Genomic DNA, 10,791 nt, shown 5'->3' on the forward strand with positions numbered 1-10,791 from the left:
TCATTGGTGAAGTCCACTTAGTAATTAGTGGGAAATGTAACTCATAACATCAACAATATGACATGGTACCCAGAAAATTGTGGCAGAAAGTAAATGGCAGTCTGAAAAATGCTAAATGGTCCTGAAGGCTACTCATCCCATCGACTCTTCCTATACTATTTATGTACAGACTGTACTGTATAGAGGGTTTAAAACTACTTTTCTCTATGGAAAACAGAAAATAGGATGAGGAAGGGTATCGCACTGAAATAGTTTGCTGAAGCAAATAATAACAAAACCCACTGAAAACAAAATGTTACAAAACTTAGCTGTACTGGCTCTGTTAGATTTTCATTTTAGGCCCTAATAGCAGGAATGAGATTTGTTCTAAATTGTTTGCATTTGCTTCCAAATATCTGGAAATTTGCTTCTTAAGTGTTCAGGTGGAGGAAAGAATCTTCTCAGGTGCAGAAAGAAGTAATGCTGTGCAATCAGTGGAAAGGAACATTCAGACAATTACACACCCTACTGCTTCAAGTCATATTAAAACAATCTATAAGCTAATACAATGCTAACACAATGTCTTATAAATGGTACATGGGCTGGATGAACATCGTAGATGAGCAAGCTGGATGAGCAGCCTTCCAAGTTAAGAAATACAGTGTCATTGCATTGTTCAACAAGGTTTTAACTACCAGTTATGCTTTTACACCTGGTATATATAATCAGTGTTTCCAGCACAGATTTGTTTCTAGAATGTGTGTCAGTTCAGAGAAGATTATATTCTCTAGCATTTCTTGTCATTTTCACAGTGGTCCTTTAATTTTTCCACAAAAATGTACATTTGGACCATTTGTCTAAACCTTATAATAATAATCAAAATAAGTTTTGGCAATCTTTTGCCTATCTTATCTGATTCCCACATTTTCTGGTAGAAACCAATTAGGGGAAGATAATCAATTAAAATGGAGATTCAATACAGTTCCAGTACAAGCCTAACCCCTACTCCCTCCTCCTCACCTCCACCAGCTCTAGCCACAGTTTATAGCCAATCCTGTGGGTTTAGTGTCAAACATACAGAACTTGTGCACAAACACTGAATTTTGATATTATGGGTTGTTTTAAAACTCCCCCTGGTCTTGTTTAAAATCATGTTTCTAGCTAGTTCTGGGTAACTAATTAATTTAGCCTAGAAACACAAGTAGCACCAGTATCATTACATAACAACGCCAGTTACATTACACTTGTAAAAGGCACTGAGAAAATATCATCACTGAAGTGACAGGTCACAGCTTATAAAAACATGGAATCTACACACTAACCTCTTTCACTACCCACAGCCAGCCAGTTTAGGCACAAAGTTTGATCCAAACAGGATGTAACCAAATAAAACACCAAATAAATGGTAGGGCCAAATTATCAAGCAAGACTCGCAACCCTGGGACTAGCAGTGCAAGGTGAACTAAACAAATTGATATGTAACATGCTTAGTTTTATAAGGAAGCTATTCTTGATTTCTTTTTTTCTTTTCCTTCTTACTTCACAAGTAGATAGTTATGGGAATGTTTCAAGGCTTGTTTTTCAGTAAGTGCATCTATGTTTGGAGAAAAAAATTGAAAAACTAAATGGTGAGATCTCAAATCAAAATAATCCAAATTGTGTTCTCTTAATTGTGTAACACTTAGGGCCCTAAGATAGATATCATTCTTGATCGACTGACAATGGCTGTGGGGTATTACAGAATTGCCTGTCATAGGAAGGTGGCTAATGAAAAACATCAACTTCTAAAACAGATTACTGTTTTTCATTTTTTGGACTTAGTCCAAAAATAGTCTCCTATTTTTTCATTTTATGGACTTCTGATTGACTGATTTCCTCCTCTCCAAGTGTCTGCTTACAATTTGAATCTGCCTTTTATAAAGTTCCTGTGCTACTATGTGGACAAATTGTTAGGTATCATCCAGGCAGAAAGATTGTTTTATAAAAACTCTTTAAACTGATCTTGGAATGTGAAAATCCCAGTAAGTTGTTTTGTTTTGTTTTGTTTTTTTTTGGGGGGTGGGGGTTGTTGCCTGTGTTGTCTCTAATACCAGCACAGCCAAGATGTCTCATGAAGCATAGTTAAAAATGTCTCTGTAGTTACTATTTCTACATACCTCAAACTAAATATTCTACTACTGCAACTGTTCTGCTAACATATGGATCAAATACAATGTCTTCTCCTTACTGTCTTGATTCTGCAGGGTAAATGAGGGCAAATAGACATTATCGACTTTCTAACATTTTTGCTTTTTTTTTTTCCTGTGAGGCAAAATTGTGGGATGTAATCTTCTTTAGAACATTTTCCACTTTAACAATAAACACAAGAATCTCACTGCAATTCTTTTAAAGAGCTGATGGGAAACGCTACAATTTGAAGATGATGGTTAATGCTGCCTTGCAGGCTTAGTAATGAACCCTTACAGGTCTTGACTGAAAATTCCGCTGGCTTCCTAGTCCCTGAGATAGCTTTAAATTAATAAAACTTCCAAATACTTCTTTTTCATAATTTTTCATTATGTTTGTATATGATGAAAAAGTAAAGCCAAGCAAACTGTGGAGATAAAGATGAGAGTCACAAATGCTGTAAACACAGGGAACATCAGTAAGGGATCTCCAGTTTGCAGATGATCTGACAGCCTCATCTTTCATATCCTGGAGTATCAGTAGGATCAGCTGTAAGATTCATTAGCTGGGAAATTTTTTTGAAGAGAAATACTTTGAATAATGCTTCTGGTCCTATTTGCATTAAATTGATAGCCTAATCTTTGTAAAAATTGAACAGTATTCTACATCTGGAAACCTACAGATCGAACAAATATCTTAATTATAGTTAAATATAAATAAATTAATGTCTAAAAATAAAATTGGAAGAATGTTTAAATATTAGAAGAAACTTTCAGCTTTTTCACATTGCTGTTTGCAAGCCAAAATAAGTTCACTTGTCTCTCTCTTCTTCCCCTTAAAAATTATTTTAGGTCTGGTATATATCTGGAAAAGCCAAGACAAGAGAAGACTGCCCCAAAAGACAAGGTGGTACATACCATCTGTCATGCATCCCCAAATGCTAATTACTTATGAGTAAGATGTAAGATCAAAATGGAAATGGAAATGATCTTCAAAGTGTAACTGAAGAGCCAGGGCTGTAATTCAGCTCTCTGGATGTCTTGATCCTCTTTTTCTAACACTTCAATCAGAGTATGATACTTTGACTTTTTACACATTCTATAATTCAGCATACACTGCTCATCTGGTAGAAAATTTCTGCAGCACTACAGGGCAATATCTATTTAGAATGAATGTAACAGAAAGTTTTGTATTCGTACAGAATTCGTATTGGAATTAGCAATCTTTAAACAGGCGTTTTTTCCCTTTTGGTACTATGTAAAAAGAAACAACAGTTGATTCCTTCACATTTCATTGGTATCATGAAAACTACAGAATGGGTGGGTTAGAAGAAAGGAAGTCAAAGCTATTAATCTAATTTTGAACCTATAGGTGTTAATTGTTGGATCCAAAGCAGCTCAGTAACTCTGGTTCAAGTTACACCCAAAGCTGAACAAAGTATATTCTTTTACCCTTAAGATATAGAATCAGTTTTTGTAATAACTTCTGTTCACTGAAGATTTTGCCCTGAGAGGAACAAAGACTGAACAAAAATATCTAATCTCCAGAGGTTTCTATACTTTACAAGGAAAAACTCCTGCTCAGAGAATAATCACTTGAGAAGAACTTATTTACTTAGCCCTCAGGTAGAAGAGTTTATGCACACACAGAAAATCCAGATAGTGTCTTAAACAGTCTGGTATATCTCACATGCAACCTCCATTCTCTGCTCTAAAAATGAGTAACAGCTTCAAAAAAGCTGTATGCAAGCATCTCTGTGGAAGGAGTTGAAGCTATGCATATCTATAAAATGTTTCCCAAAAACCCTAATAACATTTTATAATAGAAGAACAAATATCCTAATGTTCAGACTCTCTTCGAAGAACTGTTTCTTTGTAGCCTTTGCTAAGAAAAGGCAAACTGGCTGTTCAAAGGCCCTTGTTTTGCGTAGGAATGTTTTTGTTGTTACTGCCCCACAGTGGCTCATTGGAATATGTATGCAGGGCGGTTGTTTTTTTCTGCTTGAGCAGGCATTGGAAGAGGGGGAGGGTTGCCAGGGAATCTTTTCTTTTCATTCAGTCTGCTTTGCTAATGGTCTACAGTTTTAGGCAAATACAGCTGTAATCCAAGATCACATTTTCTTTCACGTTCTTATTAAAGAGCTAATGTATACCTCTTCTCAATGTACAGATTATATTTTCCACGTAGAAATAGTTCTTTAGATTGGATGAAATAGAAAGATTTAGTAGATAAATGGGAGACTGATTCGGAGAACAGGCATTTCATTGAGTCCTGCTAGTGACCGTGAATTCTGCAGTATGCCATGAATGGTAAAACCCTCAATGAGCGTAAATACACATCCGTGTGTATATGTACTCTTTTTTTCACACACTGTTCCTGTGTACATACTTTTCTTTACTTTGACTTTGAGAACAAAAACAAAACCACCTTACAATCTCAATAAAAGTTGGTCTGTATTGTGTATTTAAGATTGTATTTCACAATCAGGAACTTGGTTTTTTAGGTTAGTGGTCTGATAGTTTCACTGACATTATGATTTGGCACAGCTAACACATTGCACAATGACCCAGATTCTCCTGTGCACTGTGGCTTTGGAGTGCTCTGCCAGCATCATCCATCTCACAAAGCAAAGAGGAGGCTCCAGTCTCACACATTCTCATACCAATGCAACTCTTTCCTGTGACTGTAGTCAGCAAAAGGAAGGGTTAGCCTAGGATACTGCAGTGCCAGCTTAACCTCCTGGCCCTCTTCGCAGTGAACATGGTACCTTAATTCCATACGGAGACACAAGCCTGTGCACAGCAGCATCAGCATCGTGGTAGTATAAGAACAAGTACATATTTACTTTTTTTCCAATTATTTTTCCTACCATTTCTTGCAGATTTGAGTCCAGACACGTTTAATTCTATAGTCAAATACACTTGCAAATTCTTGTCAGATTAGCACAGGGAAAGTACTCTGTAATTCACGACTGATTTCAGTCAGTGAAGCAGGGAGAATGTCACAAAACAGTAAGTCACCCTTCATTCTGACCTTGATTTGCAATGTGCAATTTAGTGAATCTCACATCACATCAGATGTTCATTGGGTTAAAAAGATCAGTGAGCTTACCTGCCAGTACATATGTAGCTTACCTCTGTTTTGAGTTCAGCTTGCCAGCATACTAGTGATCTGTGCTCCATCTGTGCTCCATGGAAGCAGAAATGCTCCGTTCTCATAATACATAGGCTAGCACTGTACTGTAGTTCCCATTTCAGCTGAAGAATATTTATACTTGTGCTGTCATCCTAATTTTTCTACATTGTTATTGTACAAGCACAAAGTTCTTGCAATGTGTTTTTTAAAATGCTGGCTGCTCAGCAAATGATCTAGTGCACACAGCATTGTAATAATACAGAAATCTGCATGTTGAATTCCAATTATGCTTTAAAGCTTTCTAAACAGAGTGCTTACACTTTCTTTTCAACATGCAATGAAATGTTACTTGAGTGGGTTTTTTTTCCCTTTTCCTAGAATCATCAGCATGGCAGGGCACTAGAGAGCTTCCTTGTAAGTGATTGTTTACTTCAGCTCCTGTGCTTTGTGGAAAGCCTGCCCAGTGAGTGACCACGTTATAAAAGAAACTTGCTCTGGTTTCAGATCAGTCAATGCACAATATCTCTCTCATAAAGAGAGGAAATTAATTCTGTGAAATGCTTTTTTACTTTCTAGTGTTTAAATGGCCAGTGCAATAATGCATTCTGGGGTTGGTACAGAGTAAAAGGTGCCCTATTATGAGATTTATTTGCAAAAGTTTATCAGTGGTGCATGCAGTCAGTATATGACAGGGATTGACTGCTTAGGACATGGAATAAGAATAATTATTTATTACTTAAAACTGAGATTTGCAACTCACTAGCAATTATCCTTTTTATTCTGGGAAACATTTGTATGCAGTAGTATGGCAGGCTTGATTTCATTGTCATTCTCACAGTGCAAAGAGAACATCTTTAATAACTTTAAGAAAACGTGAACAGAAAATATGGCAGGGAGGAGGGAACAGGAAGGGATGTGTACTGTAGCAGAGCATTCTCACTGTCACAAGGTGTGGTCACTACAAACACTGGAATGCAGTAAAGGAATTCTTACAGCCTAGAAAACTAGGACAATGCAGTGGTCACCAAGTGAGTAGGTAGGTCTGTATGCCACAATGGCAGCAGTGTGCAGAAGTGCAGGAATAAAGCCTAGAAGCAACATAATCATGTTAGCATGGCTGAATATAATCGTATTAGCCCAGTCTGAAAGGCAAAGCTAATCTGCCCAGCTGCAAATTGTTTTGATGAAGCCATACTGCTTCAGGGATCTCTGCACTCTACTGCACCGGTCTATGCAGATAAGTATATGATCTGCCAGATGAAGGTGAAATAAGCTGGGTAGGGTACTGGCATCATCCTCATCTGCAGCAAAATTATAGGCTGAGATAGGAAAGCATTTTTAAAGTTAGAGATTATTAAAGGATAACCCAGAACAATTTGAAGTTTGAAAAAAATGTAAGAAAAACAAGAAGCTCATTTCAGGTCTGTAAGAGCTTTAACTACTACCACATAGTTCTTCAAGGTAATGGACAAAGGTACAATGAGAACCAAAATTCTCATTAACAGCACTCAAAAGAAAGAAGCCATAAACTCTGAATAACGACTTCAATAGCCTCGCATATAGACAAGTGCAGTTTAAACCCCAATACAGGTTTACAAAATAGCATAGGCTCAACGTGATAAAGCATATGAAAATCTTGCAAATAGTTTTAAGAAAATAGAAATAGGGTGGGTGGTTGATCTCAAAAATGACAATGAAAAGGTGGAAGATAAAGTAAAGGAAGTAAACTTCAAACTTTTTCTCGTGCAACATAAATTAAAACTATATAGTATAATGAATACTATACTATGAAAAGGTTTTAGGTACTTTTCAGGGGCTCTGGTGACAGAACAAACCACTTTGGCTCAGTTTTTTCAGTTTCGAACAATGTCACTGATGTCCCTTGAGGTCAATAACTTTATAATCCACAGAAAGCTCCAACAGTAATTCTTGGGTTTTGCATGCATGTATTCTGCTTTTAGAAAGCAAGAAAAGCAAGAGTAAAATTTTGGGTTTTTTATAAGTAATGAATTCAGCAGTAGTCTTGAAACACTACAATAGCTTAAGATCTGCTTTTTGTTATGCTCTAGTGATTAATCCATTGATGAGACTATGATGATGATAAGGGGTAAGGAGTTGCTCTCCATTGTCACAAGACAAAATTAACACTGAATTGTGATAAAGCATCATGTTACAGCCAGGAAGCTAACCACAGTGCAGAGATCATAGCACAGTCATTAGAATTATAATGATCCCATATTTTCAAGTAGAACTTGGCTTCCCCTACAAACATGGATATTAAAACAAATGAGACAGAAGGAACTTTTTTGGTAGCAGCCAGATTTTAAGTTGAAGTGACAATGGAATAAGACTCCATACAAAAAGGAACTATACCCAGTAGCAGGCGGCGAGGAAGAATCTAGTCTCCTGTGAATACACTGTAACAGCAGAGCTGCCTACAGCAAAAGGGCAAGAGGACATCATCCCTCCTTTCTTGTACATGCCTTTTTGCTTCTTAAGCTGTCTATTTGCAGAGAGGTTTCTGTGCTATAAATGCCAAAACAAGCAAAAAACTCATAGCAACATTAAGCCTCAAAGAGGGGCAGAAATTCAAGCTACAGCGTTATGTTCTGTGTTTCTTCACTTAACATGCTAATTTTTGTTGATCCCATTCTGCAAGTATAACTTCCAGCAAAAGACTGTGTAAGAAGCCAAGGCTTAACTTTACCATTTTTTTTTTCCTTTATCAGAGATAAAATTACATTCAGTAGTACTTTTTGGTGTCCTGTGCTCTTCTAACAACATAAAGCTGCTTGAAATTTGCTCACTGTTAAACCAGGCATAGATCTGTTTGTATCAGTTGAACAACATAAAGCAGCTACAGCCAGTGAGTCTAATCTGACAACTGTTTTCTTCTGAGACACAGCTCTGGTTTTGCATATGTCTGTGTAATATGTACAAACATCTTCAAATTCCTCCTGAGATTGCATTTTTATTTTAAGGGAATTAAGGCTAAGAAAAATATCTGTAAGTACATGGTATTTGTATGACCAGCTCTTGCATGTTTCACCCCTGAGAGACAGGTTAAAATGGGTGGGAGCTCCTGGAGCAGAGTAATTCTGGGTAATTTTTTTTTTTTTTGCCATTACTACATGTATATGTGTCAGTGGTTAGTGATTCATTTTTGAGTCCAAATTGCTGCAGGAAGTAGTGATAGACAGGAGGATTGCAATTTCTCATGTATTACAGAGTTATAAAAGCAAGTTAATGTTAGGTTTCTTTGAGTGCTGGAACATACAGTGTCACAAATGGGGCAGTACTTGTTGTTGTCTTACTAGTAGGGAAACACTGAAAACATTTCAGAAATCTACTGAATAACACTAAAGGAAACTTAACACTAGTCTGAAAAACACTCAGCTTTGCTTTCATTTCATATTAGTCATTGTGAGAACTGTCTTCCTAGATACTGAAGGTATTACCATGGTTGACTACATTACACTTAAAACCCTCAGGGTAGCACTACACTTACCTGTGCATAACCTACAATCAAGTATGAAAAATAAATATTAAGGCACATTTTGGAATCCCTGAGGCCTTGTTTGAGTGGCTTATGCTGTCGACCTTAGTTTATATCATGTTTTAAATTTGGCAGACATATCAACTGCAACAGGTACTTCATTTTCAGTTCAGATAAACCATTTTGTTTAACTATGGGTAGAATATGCCCTGAATTGCATGGCAGTACCGATTACAGGTTGAGCTTTTTTACCTTCGCAAAGCAACATGAGACATTTCTTGTTCAGGTCTAACACACATCACAGCCACTGCTCTTAATTTACAACATCTTGCAAGCAAATGAATAGAAGCAGAAGTGGAGGAAGAATACAATCCCTCACCTTTGCCTTTTTATATGCTGACCCATGGCTGCAGTCAGGAGAAAGCAGTATTCTCTAAAGAAATCTACAGTCTCTGTTTCACCTACTTTCATCTGTACATCTGTTTCACCTACTGAAACAGTGCAAGCACATTGCGAATTGTAAATATGGTGATATGTATATGTAGTTAAAGTATAGTTAGACAATGCCATAATGTATATGCTCAAGTGGTAATCATCAATCTGGGGTTTACTGCTGCCATTGTTGGGTGTTTTTGGATTAGGACACAGCTGCCCACAGCAACCTACAAACCTGGGTAGCTTTAACCTGTGCCAAAGGATAGCCCACAAGAACTTGACGGAGGTTTTATTGAGATCAGCTTCTGGCCCTACTCCTTTCACATCCAGTAAGTCTGACACATAACAGACATTCCTATTATCAGTGTAGGATAAGATTTAGGCTTGGTCTCATTTAAATTTTATCAGCGTAGTTGTTGATCAGCTATTGTTATTTACACATCTATCCTGATTCTAGAGCTATCTGTTTAACTGCTGTTGTACTGATGCCAGGGTATGCCAGTAGAAACATTTTATACCTGTGTAATTGGATCTACACTAAAGCGATTGAAATAATGATAAAAGCAAAAGCTGGTCTTGTCTGTGCAGGGAATTTTATGAGCAGAAATATATTGCTATAAGCAGGGGTTCAGGCACACAGGTGACTACAGCAGTAATGCATTAAAGCATAGTATCAGCTTATCCATGGCAACTACTACATGTGTGGTCTAAACTGTTGTAAATGCAGGATGGGAGCATGTTACAAAGTTCAAGCTAATGTAGTTTACCAGGACCTTGCCATGGGCAGAGAGCACTGACTTGGTCATCTACTTTGGTCAGATGATGGATTATCTTGTTAAGCTTCAATAACTTGTGAGTGAGTCTGAGTTCCCTCTTTGTTACAGCAATTTCAGTCACTCTGTGGTAATGTTATGAAGAAAGAGCATCTTTTTTCCGGTTTATCTTATCCTGCCTTAGCATTTATTCAAGACACACAAACAAAATTATCACAGCCATGACACTTATTTGTTTTTTTTAGTAGCTGTCTTCTCTACGATATTAATTTAAAGAATACAAACATCAACATCTATTCCTGCCGAAAAAATCCAAAATATATATTCATGATAGAAAAAGTTAAGTAACTTAAATATGGGTGTTCTGAGTCATAGAATCATAGAATAGTTAGGGTTGGAAAGGATGTTAAGATCATCTAGTTCCAACCCTCCTGCCATGGGCAGGGACACTTCAAGCGTAATGCTTGTGGAAGTATGTTCTCTGGGAATGTATCCTTTAGATGCATAAAGATTTATTGCACTTGTATCATGTATGGGTTTAATAGGGAGGTTTTTTTAATCTCTTGATGTCTAACTTCTTTGTCAAACCATTCTGAACATCAGTGATGATTGATCCCGGCACCCTGAGGTCCTGGTGTTATTTTTTAGTTACTTTTCAGAGAGACTTCATGAAACTTAGGGTGCTTCCATGCTCTAGGTTTGCAGTTTAAACTGATACAGTTAAAGTGACAAAACCTAAACCTCATAGATTAAAATCAGCTTAAAAATAGTTATAAGAGTTCAGGAGGGTAAAATCTTACTCACATA

The sequence above is a fragment of the Neopsephotus bourkii genome, unplaced genomic scaffold (genome assembly GCF_033783945.1).
Source record: "Neopsephotus bourkii isolate Nb327-2 ecotype Australia unplaced genomic scaffold, CSIRO-AGI_Nbou_v1 NB_991, whole genome shotgun sequence".
NCBI lineage: Eukaryota > Metazoa > Chordata > Aves > Psittaciformes > Psittacidae > Neopsephotus > Neopsephotus bourkii.